This window comes from Brassica napus, chromosome C9, assembly GCF_020379485.1.
Source record: "Brassica napus cultivar Da-Ae chromosome C9, Da-Ae, whole genome shotgun sequence".
In the NCBI taxonomy this organism is placed as follows: domain Eukaryota; kingdom Viridiplantae; phylum Streptophyta; class Magnoliopsida; order Brassicales; family Brassicaceae; genus Brassica; species Brassica napus.
The window spans coordinates 36,000,390-36,006,485 of record NC_063452.1 but is presented as its reverse complement, the minus strand read 5'-3'; positions in this window follow the sequence as shown (position 1 = coordinate 36,006,485).

Genomic DNA, 6,096 nt, shown 5'->3' with positions numbered 1-6,096 from the left:
TTTTTTTCTAAATCTGGTCACCCTAAGAGGTAACATTACATTCTCACAATTCGATTAACAGGTTTATATTTCATCTGTACTTGGTGATTCTGCCATTCAAAAATATAAATATTTACAAAATAATCAAATCATAATAATTATTAAATATTTGATTTTGTTGTTTATAAACTTTTTATTTTATTTTTATAAAAAGCTTTCATATGAAATAAGAAAAATAAAGTTTGATCACAAACTAAGAGAAGGAAAGAGGCCTTATACCGAAGAAAAGGAAGAAAAAAGCTACAAGAGACTTACAAACTCTACATCAGAGAATAGTTGGAGAGCCAAAACTAAGGTCAGCACCAAGCGAGTGGCCTTATTGAAAAGAGCAATATCCTTATCTTTAACCATGCGCATATTGCGAATCAAGACGACCTCTAGAAGGGTGGTACCATCACGGGAACGTCTATTGCATTCCTTCCAAACCTCAAACAGAACGGCAGCCCAAACCTGATAAATAGCCATATCACCAGGGGATCTCTTAGGCAATGAAAAAGCCAGTAAATCACCTTATCCCAATTTCTTGGAACCATAACAAATCCCAGCTTAAGCACACAATTACTCCAGCAGGTCCAAGAGTAAATGCAGTGAAAAAACAAGTGATCTCTACTCTCATCAAGAAGACCACACAACAAACAAGTAGTTTTAGTACCAGAATTCTAAGACTTGACTCTCATTAAAGTCGGATTTCTGTTGAGAAGGAACAACCAAGCATTAGTTGAGTGCCTGGGAATTATTGCAGTGTGCCAGACAATATTAGCTCTAATGAGCGACTGTTGTCGAGGCCGAATGACATTCCACATAAGCTTTGATGAAAAGCGGGAGTGAGAGGATGAGCCAATAACCCAAGAGGCAGCGTCTTGCTGTGACGCGGAGGAAGGGAAGGACCATGGTTCGGTACTTAAGAAGGCGCCGGAAGGTCCATGAGATAGAGTAGTTCTTTTCGTTTAAAGACCAGAAAGATCCTTTAGAGATATACTTTTGGAGACACCAAGCCACCCAAAGAGAGTCAGATCGGAAGAATAAGAACCAAATAAGCTTCAAGCTGAAAATTTCATTCCATGATGAGATGCTCCGAAGCCCCAAACCCCCTTCACTTTTGGGAAAGCAAAGGGCATCTCTTTGTTTATAAACTTTAAATAATTTTATAATTTATATTTATGATAAATGAATAAACGGAATTAAGCGTCATAATATTCTTATACATGATTATAAATATACGTTTTTATAAGTTTTAATTCAATTTTAGTTTATATTATAAACGATAAATAAAGATTCTACTAAGTGTCATTAAGTTCTCTTCTCAGTTAGATATGCAGTTTCATGTATAACAATTTGGATCTATTCATGTATGGTATGTTTAATATTTTATAATTTAATAGTTTGTAAATCTTAAAATTTCAAAAAAAAATCTATCAAATAACCTTAAAATCTACTAAGAGCATCTCCAATCGAACCTCAAATCTTCAGATTTTGAAATTTTGCTCCATTCCAACCCAACCTCAAATCCTTAAATTTTGAGGTTCTGAAAAGCGAAACCACAAATTTGAGGTTTCACTATTCCGAATCTCAAAACTATCTTATATTTTTATTTTGGTCTTTGTAATTATTTATTTTGAAAAAAATATATATATTAAGCTTAATTTATAATAACTTAAGTACACCAAAAAAAATAAAATATGATAAATACTACATAACATTAAAATAAGTTCATACAATAGAGAATACATTAAATAAAGCTCACACAAAATAAAAATACATTATATATGTAAATGAAAATTTAAATTACGGAAACAAAGCTTGAGTAATTAGGTACTTTATATGTATATAACTTTCTAATTTTTTTTTGTGTATGTGTGTTGTTTTATTATATATGTAATTTATATATTTTTTATTATATAGTACTTTTATATTGTGTGTTGTATAATATCCCAACTGCCAATAGAATAGTCACCATGTCTGATGATCGTATCACCGTAGTGGTAATCAATCGATGTCTAAGGCTGGGTAGCGACTTCAAAGTTCGGATAGCAGTGTGCTGGCAGAGCGAAAGTCTCACTCGCAGGATGGCTGTCGATCGAATCTATGGACATGTTGTCGATCAGCGGATGAATGGCAATGTCGATCGATAGTGGATTCCCGCTATCGATCGAACTTGAATACTATGTTTCGTATTCATCCTCATAATCGCAGTGGCATGCTGCTATGAATCCGGTGTTAACTCCAGTGTTGGACGTCTTTGGCTTGACAACTCTGACTAGATCATAGTAGACATCAAGATTTATCAGTGTTATACACAACTGATTAGTCTGCATGTTGCAAACTGCCCCTACAGTAGCCATGAAGGCCCTCCCAAGTAGTAGAGAAGAACTCCTGTTCTGCTTGTTTTCGAGGACATGGTAGTCAACTGGAACTAGTGCATTGCCAATATGCACCTCAAGGTGTCTGATGATTCCTCCTGAGTTCCTCGTAGAATAATCCACAAAAGTGAATGAATCCTCCGAAGGCTCTATCTTCAGACCCAGATGGTCTGCTATCGTCTTGGGTAGTATGCTGACTGATGAACCTGTGTCACACAACGGACATGGAAACTCAATGCCCTTCAGCAAACATGGTACAACAAATTTCCCAGGATCACTCTTCTTTTTCAGTGTAATCCTCTGCTTCATCTTCTCTCTGATCTGATTGAAGATCCTATGTATGTCCTGCTTAGTTTCCTTGGTCTCTCTGAAAAACATCCACAACCTGTGGATAAAGTAAGCCTCCTCAAATGGCTTGTCCAAGGGAATCCTGAGAACTCTCTTAGTGAAGCTGTCCATCTCCTTCTCATTGACTCCCCTTTTGAGATGCTTATGCACCTTTTCCTTTCTTCTCCTCAAGGTTCTCCTCTCAGAAGACTGATCAACTTGCATAGACTCCAGTGCATCATCAGAATGTTGTTCGAAGTTGTCTGCAATGTATTCTGAAGGTTAAGATGGGTTTTGGATAGCATCCAGGCATGCTACGTCTATCTTTGGTAGCTGCACTCGGTAGGTCAAAGGAGGTCGTCGATCAACCGAACTCCCCCATTCGGGTCTCGGTCGAACTGTCTCTTCTTTCATCTCGATCAGAGTTACCGTTGAAACTTGATGAAATAACGACAAAAAGCTTATTTTCTCGTATAAGTTCGGATCGATCGTATAAAGATGATATTAGTTAAACTTAACACCATGGCTGTCTCGACCATACGATTGATTCAGACTATCTCGTAAAACCGGCGTCGTACTGAAGGTTATTCTTCCAAAAAGAAAGTCGTAAAAACGTTTTTGCTGAAAAACGGCCCAAAGGGCCAAAAACGCGGCAAAAGCCCACTTACGATCTTTTAACGAAAAATTGACCCGAAGATACTATGATGGTTTTATAGAATGTTCGCGAGAAAGGATAAATGTCATGTTTGGAGATAAATGTCAACTTCGAGGAAAAATGTTAAAGTTTCAAAGGATAATCATGAAGATCGGGAAAAATGAAATATTTCCGCCAAAGGATAGACTCGGCCAAAAAGCAAAAAAGGAAGGCCCAAACCGACCTAGGAGGAGTATATAAGGGATGCGAAGGCGAGAGGCGCAAAGAGAAGACTCGACATTCACAGAAAACTTAGCACCTAGAACAATTTAGGCAATTTTCCATTTTTGTTATCGAGTTGCGTCTCTACTAGGTTTTCAAGTCTTAGGTGGTTAGAACTAGGATCTCGCCGACAGCTCTCCCGGCCGAGGCTTTACGTGTTTTAAACGCTTATACGCAAATTTGGAATAAGATCTTCTTTGCTCTCTTTTTGATTCATCAATTTTATACTTAGCATGTTTTTCCTGTTCTGATTGCTTGGCGTGTTGTTTAGCAAATATCCACGACCTCTGGGAAATTTAGGGTTTCCTATCTTTCCTAATTTAACAAAAATCGACAGTGCAAATTTTGGTTCCCACACTTTACCATGGGAGTATCGATCAGAAGACACATGAACTCTTACTCAAGCAAGTTTCTGAACACACAAATAGTCTTATCTGATCTCTTTCTTCCCTCTTTCTTTCTTCTCTATTCCAATGAACAATGATGCTGATACAATCCAACTTTATTCATCTTATTTTCGATTTTCTCTTTTATTTTTCTCTCTCTTTTTTTTTTCTTGACAAAGCGTAGGCGAATAATTGGGTCACAGGAGACACCCCTACCCCTTGCTTCCAACGATGTGTCATCATTCCCTTAGAGTTTAATAATGGGATGGCATGAGACACTCCTACCCCTCTAATCCACAGGAAATCATTTCAATCTCTTATTTATATAGATGCCGGAGAGAGAGAGAGAGAGAGAGAGAGAGAGAGAGAGAGAGAGAGAGAGAGAGAGAGAGAGAGGAGAGAGAGAGGGGAGAAGAGAGAGAGAGAGACTCGGAGAGAGAGGAGAGAGATAGTCGGAGAGAGAGAGAGAGAGAATCGGAGCGAGAGAGAGAGAGAGGATCTCTCTCTAGAGAGAGAGAGAGAGAGAGAGAGAGAGAGAGAGAGAGAGCCCCAAGACAAGCAGATTAAGCTCAATTAGGTGCGAGATCAGCTTTGGTTCTTTCAAACATTCTCAGCAAGTATGGATAATAGGCAGGTGATCCACTTTGGTATCTCTAATACATTCTGCAGTCCGTAAATCTAATAGTGGTGCTAGAGAGTGGTTAGATAATAAGTAAAATTGTAAAGTTCATTATCCCCTTCTTGACTCAATAAAAATTTTGAAAACATTTTATAAAACACATAGATAAACTAAATATCAGTAAACCTCCCCAAGACTTAAATCACATTGTCCCCAGTGTATATCTAGTCGATGTTTGGTGAAAAAATAAATCATAAGTACATAATGTAGCAAGGAAAAAAATATACGTGCTCGCTGATGTCAGTATCGATCGAAACAATAAAGTGGCAAACGATCGTCTCTAGTGTCGTACTGTCGATCGATATCGACCAAGTCTCATCGGTCGATTCTTAAAGCAATCGTCTCCTTGGATCTCTCTTTTTTTTTATACCCAAAGTAAAACATAATATTAGTAGAACCTCCCTCAGACTTCAACAAAACGGTCCCTAGTATTATACAGTCTATGATTGGTGGGAAAATAAACCATAAGTACTAAATTTAACAAGGTTCTGCGAGTGTACCTACCATTGATGTGAGTATCGATCAACACAGTTAAGTGGCGATCGATACTTTTAATGCTCTGCCGAGCGACACCGGCCGGTTATCGATCGCTGCTGGTGCAGAACTCGTCTTCCTCAAACCTTTTTTTTGCGATGAACAATGATGCCGCTACAGTGCCGAATTACACTGTAGCAGCGATGTCGAACGACACTGTAGAATCAGTCCCACTCAGCGCTTATTTTCAGTCATTAGCTTAACTTCTAGAGATCTGAATCAGTCTGAATGAGAACGAGAACTTGCCCCAAACCAAGTCTCAATGCCTTCTTTCTGAAGCTTCATCATACTTTTTGTGAAAGCCTCCTCCATATACTTTTCTCCTTTGTCTTTCATCTCAGCAATAAGTAGTGCTCGAAGCTTTGCAAATGACTGTGAGAAGCATCTGCAGCGCATTTTGTATTTTTTTGACACCATGTGAGAAATGAGGAATTAATGATAACTGAGGATCACCCTTGATCCTTTTCTGCTCTGATACGCGTCCGAAGTCGATCGATGGTATCCGGTCGGTGTCGATCGCTGCTTCTGCTGAGCCTTTATCGACTTCACCTCTACATCTCCACTCTCTCTGAGAAGCTACTGCATACATATTGTTGGGGAAAAATACCCAGGTATTGAATTCCTCCAGACCCCATGCAGGGCACCGGCCCCTGGATCCCCACTGGAAGGAACCCCGGTTCCCAGGATCCCCGCTATAAGGAACCCCGGTTCCCCGCTGTGGAGTTTTCTGGGTCCGGTCCCTGGATCGCCCCCCTTCCTCTGGGAAATTGAAAACTTCCGATAAGGAGAACCTTCCATATTTCCGAATATGGAAGAGTTTAACCTACTCCAACCGACTAAGGCCCGCCTTAGGAA